This window comes from Balaenoptera ricei, chromosome 19 (genome assembly GCF_028023285.1).
Source record: "Balaenoptera ricei isolate mBalRic1 chromosome 19, mBalRic1.hap2, whole genome shotgun sequence".
Classification (NCBI taxonomy): domain Eukaryota; kingdom Metazoa; phylum Chordata; class Mammalia; order Artiodactyla; family Balaenopteridae; genus Balaenoptera; species Balaenoptera ricei.
In genome coordinates, this window is record NC_082657.1 from 36,166,007 (window position 1) to 36,182,834 (window position 16,828).

The window sequence follows — 16,828 nt, forward strand, 5'->3', positions numbered from 1 at the left end:
CCCCCAGATCTCAGCCCCCACCCCGACAACTTCTACAGGAATCATACACACATCCACTGCTCCTCTCTCCCCTACAGAACTTCCGGGGCCGTCCACAGTCTAGCCAGGACCCCCAGTGACCTCCTTATCGCCCCACCCACCCCCGCAGAATCCAGTAGCTTCGTGCGCGCCTCTCTCCTAGACTGTCAGCTCCCCTAGCAGTCTGCCAGCCTCTCCTTCCTCCCCTGCCCTCCTCACCGCCCTCAAAACACCCAGTACTCCCATCCTACGTCCCCCCCGAGACTTTGCCCTCAAGTGCCAGCCCCGTTGCCCTCCATCACCTCCCAGCACACACACTCTCCTCACTACCTCTCAGTCCTGCGCAGGTGTCCTGTCACGGCCCTGCTGGAATCACAAACCACAAGCCTCCCCAGCTGTGCCAGGCAGGGATGAGGACTTTGCCTAGGGCCTCCCCACAGGAGGGACTGTGTCACCTTACTGGTTTTCTTGTCTGCACCCTTCTACACCAGTGGTTTGCAAAGTGAAGGGTCAGCATCAGCATCACTTTGAAACTTGTTAGAAATGCAAATTCCCTGCCCCAGCCCAGACCTGCAAAATCAGAATCTCTAGTAGTGCCCAGAAATCTGCGTTTTAACAAGCCCCTAGGTGATTCTAATGCACACTAACCACTGCTTTACACCAAATATACAAAACTAATCAAAAGGCCACACCTAAACAACTGAAATCCTAAAAAATGAAAATGCCTCCCAGTCCAACCCTTGTCCAGGTTTCCTCAAAGGAAATCCCACTCTAGAGAAGCTTCCTCCAAGCTATCCAGGGCCCAAGGACCACAGCACTCACCCATGGAGTCCATGCCCCTGCCTCATAGACACCGGGCCTCAGCCTGGCCTAGTCTTGCCCACGGAACTTCTTAGGGGGCTGTTTCTCTTCCCCTGAATATTTCCCAGGGAAGTCACTGTCATGCCGGTGGCCACCAAGGGAGCCCCAGGGACTCCCAGCAGCCTCTGCCCTGGGCCTGAGCTAACCAGTCTTATGCGGCCAGGGGAGGAAGTGGCCGCGCTCGTCCCGTCCCTGCCAGCCAAGCTGGCCTGGGTCTTGACCTCCTGACCTCCCCCATACATCTTCCAAATTTGAGCCCACCTGCTTTGCTTCAAACCACAGCTCATAAAGCCCCCAGCACTTGATCCGTCACAGTAAAGTCTTTTCACCACCAGTAACCTTTGGAGGAGTTTTGGCCAACAGCAAGCACCAAAAGAGTGTTCGTAATAAAAAAGCATCTTCTCTAGAGTGGGGTTTCTGAAACTTCTTCATTCTCTCATTCTCCTAATTTTTGCCCAATCCACTCTCTGTCTGCAGTACTGTCACCCAAATTTTTTTTAATTAAACTTTTTATTTTGAGATATTTGAAGAGTCACATGCAGTTGTAAGTTATAATACGGAGAGAATCCATGCGCCTTTACCCAGTTTCCCCAATGGTGACATCTTGCAAAACTGAGTACAATATCACAAGGAGCATGTTGACATTGAAACAGTCAAGATACAGAAATTTCCATCACACAAGATCTCTCCTGTTGCCCTTTTATAGCCAAACTCACTTCCCTCCCCCTCTCACCCCTCCTTAACCCCTGGCAACCACTAATCTGTTCTCTATTTCTATAGTTCGGTCATTTCCAGAACGTTGTAAAATTAGAATCATAAGTATATAATCTCTGGGGACTGGCTTTTTTTTTACTCAGCATAATTCTTTGGAGATCCATCCAAGCTGTTGCATGTATCAATACTTTGTCCTTTTCGTTGCCAAATAGTATTCCATGGAATGTATGTGCCACAGTTTGTTTATTTTGCACACTCCTGAAGGATGTCTGGGTTGTTTCCAGTTTTTGACTGTGATGAATAAAGCTGCTATAATCATTCACGTACAGGTTTTTTTGTGAACATAAATCTTTATTGCTCCAGGATAAATGCCTAGGAGTGCAACTACTGGGTCATATGGTAATTGTATGTTTAGTTTAAAAACTGCCACTCTGTTTTCCAGAGTGGCTGTATCATTTTACATTCCCACCAGCAATGTATGATGACCTCATTTCTTCACATCCTTGCCAGCATTTGTTGTTATCACTTTTCTTTTTTTCTTTTCAAGCCATTCTGATAAGTGTGTAGGGATATCTCATTGTGGCTTTAATTTGCATTTCCCTGCTGGCTAATGTTGAACATCTTTTCATGTGCTTATTTGCCATCTGTGTATCTTCTTCAATGAAATGTTTGCTCATGTCTTTTGCCCATGTTCTAATTTGATAATTGATAGTTTGCCTTTTTTATTGTTGAGTTTTGAGAGTTCTTTATATATTCTGGATACTAGTCCTTTTGTGGATAGGTGGTTTACAAATATTTTCTCCCAGTCTGTAGCTTGTCTTTTCATCCACTTAACAGGGTCTTTCACAAAGTAAAACTTAATTTCAATGAAGTCCAAATTTTTATTTTTCCTTTTATGGATTGTGCTTTCAGTGCCAAGTCTAAGAACTCTTCACTTAGACCTTGATCATAAAGACTCTTTCCTATGTTTTACTCTAAAAGTTAGATCATTTTATGTTTTACATTTAAGTCTGTGGACCATTTTGAGTTAAATTTTGTAGAATGTATGAGACTTAGGTTGGTGTGGTGTTCTCCCCCAGCTTTGGCCTATGGATGTCCAATTGTTCCAGCACCGTTTTTTGAAAAGGCTTCCTCTCTTTCTTCCATTGAATTGCTTTTGCAACTTTATCAAAAATTAGCTGGATCCATCATGGGTTTTCTGTTCCATTGATCTATGTGTCTTTTCCTCGCTAATAGCACATAGGCTTGATTACTGTAGCTATGTAATAAGTCTTGAAATCAGGTAAACTGAGTCCTCTCACTTTATTCTTTTCCAAAATTGTTTTATCTATTTTATCTCCTTTGCCTTTACATATAAATTTTCGACTAATCTTATCTACAGCTACAGAAAATCTTGCTAGGATTCTGATAGAAATGGCATTCAACCTGTTTATCAGTTTGGGGAGAACTGACATTTTTACTATGTTAAGTCTTCCAATCCAAGAACACAGTATATCTCTCCATTTATTTAGGTCTTTGATTTATTTCATCAGCATTATTTTGTTTTCAGTTTACAAGTCCTATACACATTTTGTTAGATTTACACCTAAGCATTTTATTTAATTATTTTTGGTGATTTTAAATGGTATCGTATTTAAAATTTTTCTACCCATGTGTTCATTGCTACTATATAGAAATAAAATTTTTGTATGTTTATCTTGTATTTTGTAATCTTGCTGCATTCAATTATTAATTCTAGGAGTTTGAGGCTTTTGGGGTTGATTCCTTGAAATTTTCTACATAAATGATCATGTCATTTGCATACAGAGACAATTTTATTTCTTCCTTTCCCATCTGTATGTCTTTTATTTGCTTTTCTTGCCTTATTGCACTGGCTAGAACCTTCAGTACTATGTTGAATAAGAGTAGTGAAAGCTGACATCCTTGCCTTGTTCTTGATCTTAGGAGGAAAGCATTCAATTTCTTCAGTGGGGTGTTCTAGAAATATCAGATCCTGTTGACTGATGGTGTTGTTGAGTTCTATATCTTTCCTGATTTTTTATCTAGTTGTTCTGTCAATCGTGGAGAGAGGGGTGTTGATGTCTTCAACAATTATTGTGGATTTTTCCTTTTCTCTTTTTAGTTCTATCAGTTTTTGTTTCACATATTTTGTAGTTCTGTTGTTTGGTGCATAAACACAGTGATGAGTTCCCTGGGTTTTCATTTTGCCTCATATATTGCACACCTGGAGCTGAAGAACACCAGCAACCTGGAAATACCAATGGGCACAGACAGAAAAGCCCCCCCCAAAAGCCCGCTCTCTCTAGCCACAGGACCAGGAAAGGGGTATCCTGGCAAGACAGAAAACTTTTAGACAATAACTATCTACTCCAGCCAAAAACCACAGAAGAAAACTGTGATCCCACCCTTCCCCACACCAGCAAAGGCTGAATGGGGAGCCTAGGCTATAATGACACCCACCTTCCCAGCCAGTAGGGAGGCTCTCCTGCTGCAGTGTCATGGGGAACCTGGACTTGCACCTGACCTGGGAGTAATAAGGTGCCCCTCTCCCTCCCCTCCGGGGTGCTGTCAGAGGGGGTCTAGTGTTTCAGAGTGTTCTTGTATTTGTTTTACATATAAATTCCAGAGTTTTCAGTTGCTCTTAGTGGGAGGTATAGAGAAAAGTAGGACTACTCCCTCTTTCCAGAAGCAGAAGAGCCAACTCAATTAAAATAAACATAAACACCTTCCCTGCTCTGCCCTTGAACTAAACAATAGTATTGTTCAAATCACAGGCTGGATTGTGCCAGTATATATATATTATAATATATATAATGTATTATGTATATTACTATGTGTACTATATATAATACATTATATATAAAAGCTTTATGGAAGTGTAGTTGACATATATATATAAAATGTATATAGTAAAGCTTTATTGAAGTGTAATTGACATGCAATAAACTGCACATATTTAAAATGTGCATATTTAAAATGTGTGATGAGTTTTGACATAGGTACACCTATCAGCACAACTCAGATAGTAAACATATCCATCATTCCATAGTTTCTTCCCTCCTTCTTATTCCTCCTCTACCCCTCCCCAACCCTCATCAGTCCCCAGGCGATTGTTGCTTTGATTTCTCTCACTATATACTATTAGTTTGCATTTTTTACTAATTGTACAGTTATGTACCCACAGTAAAATACAACAGCAATTAAAGCAAAGAAATATATATGCAACAACGTGGATGAATCTCAAAATAATTATACTGACAGTGAATGAAACCAGAAAAAAAAAAGAGTACACATTGACATATTGTGTGATTCCATACACATACACACACCCACAATATAACATATTTTATACGTACATATACATCACGTCTTGAAGTATGGAACTGTTTCATTCATGTGCTACCTAAAATCAAGTATGTGCAAAATACTACTCTGAAAAATCTTCCTAAGATCCAGTTTCCAAATCTGAACTCAGAAGTTGCACACAGTAGGTGCTCATTCAACCCCTGGGTGTAGGTGGGGGGAGGGGAGGTTGGGGTGCTGTGGGTTACCAGGAAAGCCTTCAATGGAGACTGGTGACCTCTGGCTGTGAGGCCATTGGCAAGTCATTTCCCCTCCCAGAACCTCAGCGCCCTCCTTTTAAAATCATGGGTGGGACGAGGGATGTCCCCAAATTTGCAGGTGAATGGCCCATCCATCTTCCAGCACGGATTAGGGGAGGTTAAATGAGGATGGTGCCAACTGGGCTTGGCTCTCCAGCTCATGGCCGGGGTTCCCAGCCCCAGTTTTAGTCCAGCATTGATGCTGGGCCTGAGGCTCGGGATGAGGTTGGGGTAGTTTCCTGGTCTGCGGCTGCATTTGCGTTACCAGGTCCTTGAGGCTCAAGTCTGCTGAGCAGTGGGGCCACTCAGCCCCACTAGGCAGGCTGATTTCATTTTCTTACATTTTCATTTGGTAGCCAACACACTTTCTAGGTTGGGAGACTGGCTTTGCTTCTCACCTGAGCACACTCCGGGCTTTTGGGTGCTCTGGGCCTTGGCTCATGGCTGATTTGTCGGCTGTAGGGGGCGTGACTGAGCAGCCGCGATGGAGAGCGATGGAGTAGATGCTGGGCATTCTCTGGGCAGCAAATGGTTAAGCCTAGGAATTGTGATGGCGACACCTGTGCGCGCAGGACCCAAGGACGGGCACCAGCACTGCACGTGCGGCATTCCTGCTGCCTTCCCTCCTGCTCTGGTTCCCCTGGCCCTCCTCAGCTGAGAGGGAACAATGAAGCCCTGGTGGTTGGTGCCTCTAATCAGGATGTGCTGCCTGGGGAAACTGAGGCAATGAATAAGGGACGAGGAGTCGGCTGTGTGAATTCAGCTCTGAGCCTCTATTTCCCTCTGGCCCACCTGAGAGGCTGTTCTCCTAAGGAGAGGGGGGCTTCAGGCAGACAAGGGCAGTGGCTTAAGCACGTAGGCTCTGGAATCAAACCACCTAGTTCAAGCCCTGGTTCCACCAGTTGGGCAATTTATCTAGCCTCTCTGTGCCTCAGTTTTGTCATCTGTAAAGTGGGGGTGATGAGTTGTGAGGAAATACATTCAGACCCCCTGGAACAGGACCCTGCATGTGGGGCGTACCCAAAACGGGTTAGTTATCCACACAGTATTTCTTTCTTTTTGTCTGTTCCCTAAATCTTCTACAACAGCCACGTGCAAATTTTTCAATTAAAACAATCTGTTTAAGTAAATCTGTTACTTTAAGTTAAAGGAAGTGATTACTCCTCCCATAACCTCCACCCTCCAGTGGGACTGTTTTGGCAGGGAGGGTGTGGGAACAGTGCTCTGTGAGGGGTTACACCCCGGATATATTACCTCTCCCATGCTGCGCGCAGCCCAGGCCTCAGGGCCTGTCCCAGCCGTCCCGCTGCGAGGGGGTACTTGAAAATCCTCACTCAGGACAGAGGCAGGGAAGCACGTGGGGGTCGATCCCAGCTGTGCTACAAGACCCTTCACCATTTGGAGCCTCAATATTTCCTCCCCCCAAAATGGGAACAATGAGAGTTAGATAAAATAGCATCGGTGGAAGCATCTCCCCAGTGCCTAGTGTATAGAATGGAGGGAGAGCTATTATCACACGTTACTGGTTTTTGAATCATTAATAATATACTCAGGCCCAAGATTTACCCCCAGGAAACCCAAAGCCCTTCTCTGGTGTTGACCCTTCTGGTCCCTCGCCCACACTCCTGTTTGTACATCACTTGACAGTTTTCAAAGTATTTTCACCCAAAGTACTTTCGCCCATGCTGGAACAATATTTCCCAAGCCCTAGCCACTCCAGCCACTTTGTGATTTTTCCCAGATTTAAGCATCTCCTGTGCTATTATTTGCTCAATGTTTTTCTTTAAATCACCTCACATTTTTCTATTTGCTTCAAGAGCAAACTACATAAATAAAATACCTTGAAAATAAAACAAATGCATTCAATGTGTGCTGGCTAACATTGCCTGCCTAGAAAGCTAGCTCCAAGGCTTTTGTTAAAAAGGAGTTTAGCAAGCGTTAGAGAAACGCTGAACCCACACTTCCACCCGTCTGAGACCTTCTTGAAACCATCAGAGGATGAAAAGAAAAATGAACACAGAATCGCTTATGCGTAGCACGACCCCATGGCGGTTAGGGCCATTTTGTGGAGTGTGACATCCCACCACTTGCTGTGGTGGTGGTGAGTCCACACCTGGGGAAACGCCATCCGAGCTCGCTGAACCTCACTGCAGCAATCTCGAGTAGATGTCGCAATCCTCATTGCACAGGTAGAAAAACTGAGGCCCAGTAAGTAGAAGAATTTGTCCAGGATGATGTAGCCATGCCCAGACTTCAACTGGAGACCATGAAGTCTCTGTTTTTTGGGGGCCTTGACATAACCTAGAAGCATGGGGATCCTTGTCCGTGCTGGTCTCCCAGGGGGGCCCCCAGCAAAGCCCTCACTCCTCCCATACCCCCAGGTCTGCTCTTGGGAAAAGGGCAGGTTTGACAGAGCCAGAGCCAGAGGAGATAAAATCTGGAGCTGGGAGGAGTCCCCAGAATCCCAGGCAACCTTACCGTAGCCATCGGATTGGTGAGTTCTTTTCAAATGTTGTTGGTGACAGGCTGGCGTTAGTGAGAGCCCCGGGCCCCTCCACTTGCTGTACAGGAGCGCTGAGATCTGGGCCAGTTCGCCAGTCAAGATGAGGCCCTGAACTGTCTCCCTCCCCCAGCTGGACAGTGACACAAACCAGCCTCCCCAGGAACCTTCACATCAAAGGGGACTAACCAGGAGGGGGGTGGAGAAGGAGGAGATGGGGCCCCCTTGCTCCCTCTGCTTCCTTCCAAGGAGGCTGGGCAAGGGGCAATTTCCGATGGATGCAGAGAGCAGTTCTCAGGAAGGAGGTGACGTTCCAGCCCCATCTCCCAGCACATGGCTCTCTCTATGCAGTTCCCTCTGGGCTGCCGTCCTGAGCGCACGTGTCATATGCTACTAGCAGGACTGACAAGCTGTTCCCTGGACAGGCATGCCAGCCAGCAGTAAAGGGAGGCTGCGTGGTTAGGCCAGCCTTCCCTCCCTCACTGATTCGCTGATTCATTCAACAAACATCTGAGCACTTAACTCTGTGCCAGGCGCTGGGCACTGGGGACACGGTGGTCGACAAGAACAGCCTGCCTCTGGGGAGTTCATAGCCTAGTAAAAGTGATAGGCATGGATCTAAGAATTCCACAGGTGCAGGTGCAACTCATGAGGGCAGAGAGGGAAAGGGGCTACAGGGTGCTAGAAGAGGTATAGGGAGCACCTGACCTGCCCGGGAAGGCTTTTACTGAGGAAGTGATTCTTAAGGTGAAAGCAAAAGGGTGTGTTAATGTGGTGGAGAGGGATGGCAGAGTGTTCTGAGTTGGGGGAACTGCATGTGCAAAGGTCCTGTGGCAGAAGAGAGCCTGCCCTGTATAAGAGTGTGGGAGGAGGCCCGAGTGGCTGGAATGCAGAGGGATATGGGGACACACGGTGCTCAGTGACGCTGGCTATGCAGAGTCTTGACGGCCAGTTCAAGGGTTTGGTCTCCATCTTAAGAGTAATAGGGAGCTAGTCAAGGGTTTTAAACGGGGAAGGGGATAGGATCCAGTTTGCATTTTGGAAAAATCCTTCTGGCTGCCCTTAGAGAATACATGGAGGGGTCTCAATGGAATTGTGGGGAGCAAGACAGGAAGCGAAGGCAAGTCTTACAGGAGAGAGGTGGTCTGACTTAGGTAGTGAGAAGGGGTGATGGCAAGGGACAGATATAAGAGATCCTCAGAAAGTCAAGTGTCCCTGACTCCTTCGCGATTGGCCACCAGGAGCCAGGAGAGTCAGGGATAAAAAAGAAGAAAAATAACGACCCGGACACTAACATTGTGGTGTCGATTCTTCCACACAAACGGAGAGAAAACCAAGCCGGCATTGTTTGCTATATTCAAATCTGATTTTTTACTCACTCCCTTTTCTTTAACAAGCTTCATCTTGCTGACTGTCCGGCATCCCTTTGGAGAAATGTACTGTCATTTATTTCACCAGCCCCTGACCACCGGCTGTTTAGCTGTCTCTATTTTTGCTTTTGTAAACAATGCCACAATGAGCGCTGTGTGGCTAAATACTTGTACCCACGCTTCTATATTACACAGGCTTACAGCCTTCCTTAGGACAGGTTTCTAAAAGTGACCTGTCTTTGTTTTAGCTGCATTTTGCCAGTTTGCTCTGCAGGGATTTCTACCCTTTTACCATCTAAGGATGCACATTGATGGAGGAAAATGTTCCAACACCTATAAGGTCAAAGCCGTTGTACCTTTAATATCTGTTGCCTGGAGAAAAAAAAAACAACATGGTGACTGAGGGCTATTATGAATTCTACAGATCGTTTAAATGAATTCATGTCTCATCTGTTCTGTGGCTTCCATGCTTCCACTTGACGAAAGTGGTACCAGTCTGGGGGGAACATATGGATTTGAGAACCCCTTTGCTTTCCCCGTAGAAAAGACACACTCCCTAGAATTCCCTCCCATAGAGACGCCTGGAGAAGTCATTCCCGGCTCAGAGCCCCCGTAGGGAGGAGATGGGCTTCTGAGCTGGGGGATCTGGGGAAAGTGAGCAAGGGAAGATGTGGGATAAGGCCAGTCCTCTGGATGGGACGGGTGATGGCTAAAGGCAGGGGCTCTGCTCTGGGGACCCACCCTCTGGCCATTTCCTGAAGCGGGTCTGTCCCTTGACAGCAACACCGGCTACATAATTTACGGGGCCTGGTGCAAAATGAAAACGTGGGACTCCTTGTAAAATTATTAGTAATTTCAAGACACTGACAACAGAGCATTAAACCAAACACAAGGTCCTTCAAAGTACGAGGCCCTGTGTGACTGCACAAGACACACACCCAGGAAGATGGCCCTACTTGGCCAGTCTCTCCCTTCCAGAAAAGAGGTGTCAGGAGCATGCAGCAGCAGAGAGGGAGTAAGGGAGGCCGGCTCATGGGCAAGGTAGGTAAGAAAAGGCCAGGGGCCCGGCAGGCCCTGCCCAGCCTTGGCTTCGTGCTCTACAGCTGGGGACCCCCTGGGGCCTCACTGAGGCTGCCTGTCAGGCTGATGGAGTGGATGGCTGGGGTCGGGAGAGAAGCAGATCCGGCCAGAGGCCAGGCAGACAGGTGCTCACAGAACACCTCTACAGCCACAAGCCTTGCAGCAGAGCGTGGAGGCTGATTCAGAGCCATCCCGGAGGGAGGAGGAAGGAGGTGGTCAAAGTCACCCTCAGGGGAGAGGGGCGCGGATCTGAGGGCCAGGAGAAGAATGCTGAGATTAACAACGGTGTGAGCACCAGCAGCCCTTCCTGGCTCTCTGTGTGGCCCTCAGAGTCCCCACCTTGAACCTGGTGCCAGTGACACTCCACTGGACAGATGAGGAAACAGAGGCCCAGAGAGGTGCAGCAGCAGAAGCTGGAGGTCCCAACTTTTCACTCACCCTCTCTTCCCTGTCTGCTTCTAGCCCCACCCTGCAAGGGACAGATGGGGAAACAGAGGCCTGGAATGGTGGGGAACCGGCCACTAGTGGCACGGGGGTAGGGGAGGGAACCCAGGGGTCCCAACTCCCAGAGCAGGGCTTCCCCTCACAGCCATTGCCCCCACCCTTGGGGCCCTCACCTCCTGTTCCTCCTCCCTTCACCGAGCCTGTCTATTGGGTCTGGGGGCAGGGGCAAGTGTGTGTGTATGTGTGTGTGTGTGTGTGTGTGTGTGTGCGCGCGCGCGCGCGCATGCCCGGGACATGCAGGGGCTTCTCCTCTTCCCCAAATCCAGAGCCAAGGCCAACTCCATGGCCACATCACCTCTCCTGGTTGACCCTCAGATGGGTGTCCCTGGCGCCTTGGTGACTGTTTTTGAATCAGCTGTGTGGTGGCCCTTCCAATCTATCCGGGTTTGATCGTCCATAAAAAAATTAATGGTCCCTGCAAACAAAGAAGCACAACAGAGGAAGGCTTTTTAGACAATCAATTAAAAGCCTAGGAGAGGGATTATCTCATTGAAATATCAATTTTTAATAGCACTGCATCTTTGAGTTTCCTCTCAAAAAACTTTGCACAGTCCATTTGCCTGCCCTGGTTTATAACTTCATCTCTTTGCTGCCTTTGACTGACCTGAGCCTCTGGGACTGGCCTTGGGGAGCCCAGAGCAGGGGCCCGGGAGGGAGCATGGGCAGTCATTCATTCATTTGTTAACCCATTCACTCATTCATTCATTCATCGAAGTTTAGTGAGCTCCTGCTATGTAGCAGGCATTGGTGTTGGGGGTACAAAAGTGACTAATAAGAACCAAATCCTAGGCCTTAGGGAACTCACAGGCTAGCAAGTCAGCATCAGCCAGGTGAGTAAATCAGTAATTACAGAAGGAGAAACCATGTGGAAAAATCGATGTCAAGGGACTGAGAAGGAGGTTAATGGACACAGGAGAGGGAATATCTATGTAGCTAGTGAAGCCAGGGGAGGATACGAAGGCAGAAGGAAGAGCATGCCTGGAGGCCCAGAGGCAGAAACGGACTTGGGGTTTTGGAGGAGTAGAAAGGAGGCCAGCGGGCTGGAATGGTAAGCGATGGGGAGAGGGTGGTAGATGAAGTTGTGCACAGAGACACCATCCAGACCTGCAAGGGCCCTGGAGGCCAGAGAAGAGGCATGAGTTACAGTTAAAGTACACCAGGAGCTGCTGGGGCAGTGGTTACCAGCATCCTTGCTAGAGAACAATGGCCCAGATTCACAAAGCTCCTGAGGGTCTCAACTTTGGTTTTCTCACTTGTAAGGTGGGATGATACCTGTGATCACCTCACTGGGCTGTCATGAGCATCCAAAGAAATAACAGAGGCAGACTGCCTGGCGTGGCTCCTCTTTTTTCTGACCCTACCCTTTCCCCCTTAGCTTGGCGGCTTCCTCAGTTTACCCTTTGGGGACTGGGTGATCAGATAAATTTTATCTGATAAGGGACTCCCACCAGACAAATTCCCAAGAGATTTTGTTACACACCTAACTCCAGTTTATCAGCCAATGGGGTGAGTTGGTCGGAAGCGGGTGGTGGTCCAAGAACAGACAAAGATGCCTTTGTTCTCCCAGTGTTACCGCCTAAACCCCCTTCCATCCTGGAATTAAGATACCTGGGCGACTGGGCAGGTGATCAAGTGGAGGTTTCTGAGATGGGACGGAGAGCAGGGACAGCTGAGTGTGGCAGGGCAGACAGGCAGAGGCAGATCCTGGACAGAGAACCCCACCCCAGTGTGGACAAGGGCACGTTTCCTGCCTGGACAACTGGTCTTCCACACAGATATGACGGGTGTCCTTGGACAAAGGTGGACAAACAACAATACCGCTGGGAGCTGAAGCCCATGCTGGGGGCTTGACAAACGTCCTTTCTAATCCCCACAGCACCCCGTGTTACATACGTGGAAACTGAGGCTCAGGTAGGTGATGCTTAGTTAGGGGTGTAGGCGAATCCACATCTCTTTGGCTGCTCTCTCTTGAGTTATTAGAATGGAGATCAAAGGAGTGAACGATTATGACCTTATTAAAATAAGCTGGAGATTCCTAACACATATTTGCTGGGTGCCCTTGCATAAGCCACTTTGCTCTCTGTACCTCAGTTTAACTCATCTAGGTAATGAGCGTCCCGACTCGGACCTGCCTAAGTTAGAGCATCAAGTCAGGTGCTGGGTGAGAAAGAACCTCGAGTGATCTCAAGAGAAGAGGGCTTGGTGACAGCGGTTCACACCATTATTACCTTACTCTCCTCTCCCCCTCTCCTTTCCCTGAACAGTCACAGAGCATCTGCTTTGAATCAGACTCAGACCTGGGTTGAGGGCTGTAGCGGAGAACACCTGGTCTTAGGAGTTGCCCGAATTCGAACCCTGGTTCTGTGATTTACTGGCTGGTTCCTTCCCTCTCTGGGCCTCGGTTTCCTCATCTTGCCATGGTCCACCTCCAGTGGCAGTGCATGGGCTTTGAATGATACTCCCCCTGCTTTCCTGGTGGTGGGGTTGGGGAGGGGATTCGGGTTCCCATAGGCGGGGCCCCTGCCTTCAGAGCTTGAGGTCCCGGTGCGAGCAGATGAGGAACGCCCCCGTCACTGTGGAGCTGCCATCCTGTCTGACCACGCCACTGGGACTCCAGCCGTGGGGCAGGCGTGGAGAGGATGCTGGGGAGGCCAGTGTGGGAGGGAGAGAGGGGCCTGTCTGGACTGCATCCTAGAGCAACAGGGACCTGAGACCAAGGCCGCTGGGGAACGTGCTTAAGGGCAAGTCTGAAACCCACCATGGGCCAAGATGTGGAGTGGGACTTTATCGGTCCAGCAGTGGGGAGCCATGGCTAGTCCTCGAGGCGGGGAGGGGGACCCAGGATGCTCCTCTCTGATGTGGGGAAAGCCTGGGAAATGCAAAAGCCTGAGGAAGGCTTTATGTTTACACCTTTTCAGGGCCCCTCCCAGAGCAGGAGAGGGGGTCTGAGCACCATGGAGACCACCCCAGCGCAGCTGGGTCTGTGGGGCTGGAGGAGAACTGGGAGGCCTTCCAGGGAGCCCTTGATCCACTGGGAGGCACCCACCTGGGGCCTGGGAGGCAGCTGGCATCTTGCAACCCTGCAATTAGTAGGCAGAGGAGCTGGGTGGTGGTGGTGGGGGAGCGGGCTGAGAGCTGCAGCTGGTTCCTGGGTGCTGCCTCTGTCTCCAGCCCACCACCCACTGCCCCAGAGGGGTGCCCAGGGTGGCTGGTGGGCCCCCAGGCAGTCAGGGAGCTAGGGTCTTGGGAGAGGATGCAGACCATAAGGAAAGCCAGAAAAATAATACTAACAGTGAAGTTATACTATGCTTGGAGAATCCAGTTGCTACTGTCCCCATTTTATAGATAAGGAAATGAAAGCCCAGAGAGGGACAGGAGATTGCCAAAAGACACACAGCCAATCAGAAAGCAGCTGGATCTAGAAGCCAAGCTTGCCTGAAGGGCTGGGGCGTGGGGACTCACTCCTGGGCATAAATTTCCAGGCAGGGATCCCTAGGGGCTGGCTGGTAGGGGCAAAACAAACTTGGCTGGAGAGCAAGGGGAGGCCAAACCTTCAGAGGACAGACTCCAGGGGCCCCAGCCTCATGCTGCAGGGGGAGGAGGGCCGGGTGGGGCAGTGTCTGGCCCAGCAGGTCTGCAGCTTGTCCGGGCACTCCAGGCCCGTGAGAAGAGGCCCTGGCACTGCTGCCCCTAGACTGCTGTGGCTTTCAGTGCCTGGGAGACTTCTCAGCTGACCAGCAGAAAGATACCTAGGACTGGTCCTGCAGGGATTGCAGTGAAGCTGGAGTCAGGGGCGGGGGGTGCTTCTGGCTTCAGCCTTCCACCATCTCATCCATCCAGCCGGCCAGCCATCATTCTTCCCCTCCTTTAAAGATGCTCACTAGGCCTAGGGCACTGTGCTGGCTGCTGGAAGGATTCTCTGCCCTCCAGGAGCATCTGGCGGGGTGGGAGAAGCAGACAGGTACACAACCCACTAACACTCTAAGAATGAACCAAGTAGGCTGAGCTTTGAGGAGCTGGTGGGACTCTTGACAGGGAAGGGGCACTTCTGGGTGGGAGGAAGGGAGTTCAACATGGCTGGAGCTGCAGGGTCTGTTGAGTGCGGTGGGGCTGCCGAGGGCAGGGGCTGCACCATTCGGGGCCTTGCCTTGGAGGGCTGGGGGAAGGGGGGCGTAACCAGGAGTGGGGGCTCTGGCCTCAGATTGCCTGACCTGGAGTGCCAGGGTCACCACTAACCAGCTGTGTGGCCTTGGGATAGTTACTTGCTCCCTCCGAGCCTCTGCATCCTTGGTGTCAAGTGAGATGACCACGGGAGTGCCTGCCTCACAAGACTGTAAAGCACATGGCGTGGCTCAATACATGTTACCTGTTCTCGGCAGTCACCCCTGTGGTGACAAGAAGCCTGCAGGAGTTCTGATCCCGAGAATGACACGTATACTTGGCCTGGCTATACTTCACACCGACTTTGGCCAGTGCCGCCCCTCTCAGCCACTCAATCTCCTCACCTGTTCAAAGAAAGACTGGACTAGGCCAGAGGAAGGGCACTCATACGCCTCGGGGGCCAGGCGGTAATAGAGACGAGGAGGGTGCAGGTAAGGCTGCAGGGAGCGGCGGGGACTGTGGCTCAGCGGGTGGCTGCGCCCCCTTCCGGAGAGCACCTGCCTCTCAGCCCTGCGGCTGCAGCCACGCAGGAGTGTGAGCCCAGCGTGGTCTGAGGTGCTGATTTCTCAAGAGGGGGAAACCCACATTTTTTATGAGAAAACCTCCCATTATTAACATTAGCAATGCATTAAATATAGCTTTTGAAGCATCACGGGAGCCAAAGCTGATGCTCCTGTTGGCAGATGTCGCTCTCATGACCACCGGGACGGAAGGGCTGTGAGCAGGAAGGCAGCGAGAGTTCCAGGCCCAGAGAATCTTCCAGCCCCGTGTCTGCGGCTGTGCTTCCCTCCCAAGGCTTCTGGTCTCCCTTGTACACTGGAGGCGGAAGGCCAGACCCTCTCCTCTGTGATGCTTTCAGGAGCGGCCCCGCCCGCAGACAGGGGCTATAATGGGGCCCCTGCTCCACACTATCTCGCTGGAGGTGCCAGGGAGTCTGGGAGAGCCTGCTGTGCCGGACGCTCTGCTCTGTGTCTGGGAATGGCAGGTCTGCCTGGGGGCCCAGGGGCGGCTCTCAGGGCTGCTGTCAGTGAGCGCCTGGCTCCTGGCTCCTGGGGGTCAAAGGGCAGCACTTTCAGCCTCTTCTAGGGCCCGCTTCCTGTCGGGAGAGAAAACAAAAAGAAGCCCCCCCCCCCACCCCCGCCCGCCGGCAGGAAATGGTCCTCTTCCCGCAGCGCCTTTTCCCTTTTCTGCTGGCCCTGGCTTGTGAGGAAAGGCCCACGGGGGTGGGTGGCGGTGTGGATCCCGGTGGCTGGGTCTTGCCCACTCCCTCCTCTCCCCCTCAGAGCACAGGAGGGGACCTGGGCCTCTTTGCCATGACAGCAAACCCCACCTCTCCAGCATGGTTAGCAACAGGGGTCTGGCAACAGGGGACATGAAATGTTTGGTGCCCATATTTATCACCCCCTGCTGGGCTCATGGGCCTGCTTCTCCCCTCCCCTCAGCCCCCAGGGCTTGTGGCATCCACTGGGTCCCAGCACCATGGCCCCAGGGGTCCCTCAGACTGGGCCACAACAAGAGAGAAGTCCTTTAGTGCGGCTGCCACTCGGGGCAGGGAGCCCCTCTATTAACTGAATTTTTTTTTCTGTCAATTGAATTTAACTCCTCTTTGGTGCCAGGCCCCTGATCCAAGCCCAGCCTCTCTGTACTCACCTCTGAATACAGGGAACTCACCACGGCCCGCGTGCTAGAACAGTTCTGAGAGGGCCTCCTCCTGCAGAAAGCAGGCCCTGGTACCAAGAATTCATGTAAAACTCCCATCAAGGGCAGGTGTCTCAAATGCCACCTCAACTTGTGAAGATTCAAAAATATATGCTACTGTGTTTTTAATAACCTTTTCCACCAGATTTAATATAAATTGGCTGGTCATAGAAGGTTTAGAAATTAAGTATCAAAAATAAGATTACCTGTAATTTCACTACCTAGAGCAGGGCTAGGGGAATGATAAAAGGATTTATTATTTGTTGTGTTCATACCTACCTCTGGGTAAACACCCACCAGTAAGTTGCCTGAACTTCACC

The 16,828-nt window shown here is 50.1% G+C and overlaps 1 long non-coding RNA gene across 1 annotated transcript; it reads right to left on the reverse strand.

The window, feature by feature from the left end:
- Window positions 1-9,885: 9,885 nt before the first annotated feature.
- Window positions 9,886-15,074, reverse strand: LOC132353125 (uncharacterized). Its single transcript, XR_009498956.1, has 3 exons — window positions 14,399-15,074; window positions 10,945-11,064; window positions 9,886-10,394 (listed from the first exon to the last, which is right to left on the reverse strand). It is a non-coding gene; the product is annotated as an uncharacterized LOC132353125 (long non-coding RNA).
- Between the last annotated feature and the right edge of the window lie 1,754 nt (window positions 15,075-16,828).